Source organism: Coregonus clupeaformis, unplaced genomic scaffold (genome assembly GCF_020615455.1).
Source record: "Coregonus clupeaformis isolate EN_2021a unplaced genomic scaffold, ASM2061545v1 scaf1482, whole genome shotgun sequence".
NCBI classification, from domain to species: domain Eukaryota; kingdom Metazoa; phylum Chordata; class Actinopteri; order Salmoniformes; family Salmonidae; genus Coregonus; species Coregonus clupeaformis.
In genome coordinates, this window is record NW_025534936.1 from 21353 (window position 1) to 23339 (window position 1987).

A 1987-nucleotide genomic window follows, 5' to 3' on the forward strand; every position below is an offset into this window, starting at 1 on the left:
GAAGCTCTACTGTCGTGATGATGAAAACAAACATATTGGGATTATTGGAACAGAAACAATGTAAGAAGATAGACTCAGACACACACACACACACACACACACACACACACACACACACACACACACACACACACACACACACACACACACACACACACACACACACACACCAAGATTTATTCCTCTCTTCTCCTCCATCCAGCAGCCATGGCAAATAGCATTAGTTTGCATCAGAATTTTAATCACCAAATCTGCACAGTGGGTTGTTATCAGATTATGGGATTATTCCGTCCCACATTGAGACATCACACAGAGGCATAGGCCAAGAAACACACACAATACCGAAACCTCCCTCCTACCCATCTCTAAGAGAGGCCCATCACAGACCCACCCAGCCCAGGCAGAGAGGGCAACATATGGGCCTGATGGAGGTTCTCTCCTAGTGATTCACCCAGCAGCAGCGCAGATGAAATGGGTAGAGCGAGAGAGAGAGAGAGAGAGAGAGAGAGAGAGAGAGAGAGAGAGAGAGCGAGAGAGAGCGAGAGAGAGCGAGGAGAGAGAGAGAGCGGAGAGAGAGAGAGAGAGAGCAGAGAGCGGAGAGAGAGAGAGAGAGAGAGAGCGGAGAGAGAGAGAGCGGAGAGAGAGAGAGAGAGAGAGAGAGAGAGAGAGAGAGAGAGAGAGAGAGAGAGAGAGAGAGAGAGAGAGAGAGAGAGAGAGAGAGACCACTCTGACCTGCATATAATTTTACATTTTACATTTTAGTCATTTAGCAGACGCTCTTATCCAGAGCGACTTACAGTTAGTGAGTGCATACATTTTTCATACTGGGAGCAAGGCTGCCCTCTATGGGTGGGGAGGGGGAGGAGTCTATTGTGTTTACATGTTTTTGTTCCAACCCAGTACTAACACACCTGAACTAACACACCTGAATCAACATATCAAGAATTAGGTGATTAGTTGAATCCGATGCGTTACTGCTGTGCTGGAACAAAAACCTGCAAACCCCAGGACTGAGGTTGAGAAACTCTAGTCAAGTGCAGAGTTTCAGGAGTACTGTATTGCTCAATTTCAAATGAACCTCTAGCTGTCGCGCTCCTATGGCTGTCCCGTTCTGGGGTGTCGAACTCATTTTTTCCCCAGGGGCCGCATTCGGTATTCAACGAATTCCGGAGAGCCGTACTGAATTGTTGGTATATTTCCTTGCAGTTAAAATGTGTAATAAATAGTCCTCTATCTATTGCGCTTCCGCACCTACAGCGGTCCCGTTCTGTGAGCTTGAGTGGCCCACCACTTCACAGCTGAACCGTTGTTGCTCCTAGATGTTTCCACTTCACAATAACACCACTTACAGTTGACCGGGGCAGCTCTAGCAGGGCAGACATTTTACGAACTGACTTGTTGGAAAGGTGGCATCCTTTGACGGTGCCACGTTGAAAGTCACTGAGCTCTTCAGTATGGGCCATTCCACTGCTAATGTTTGTCTATGAAGATTGCATACACCTGTCAGCAACGGGTGTGGCTGAAATAACCGAATCCACATACCTTTGTATATATAGTGTAGTTGTTTTGCCATAAAAAGGAACCAACATAATATTAGTTCAGCCATAAAGTGCTTTTCTACAAGCAGTCAATGGACACGCTTAATGGTGTCTCAGCAGGTCTCAGATCTGATGTTTGCTCCAACTTTTGACACATTTCAGAAAGAGAAGAGGTGTCCATTATATGCATGAAATAACATTAAGGGCTGAAATAGATTTGATATTGATTGAAAAAAATGGACAGAACAGAATCAGAGTGGACAGAACAGAATCAGAACAGACTGAACAGAATCAGAATGGACTGAACTGAATCAGAATGGACTGAACAGAATCAGAATGGACTGAACAGAATCAGAACAGACTGAACAGAATCAGAACGGACTGAACAGAATCAGAACGGACTGAACAGAATCAGAACAGACTGAACAGAATCAGAACAGACTGAACAG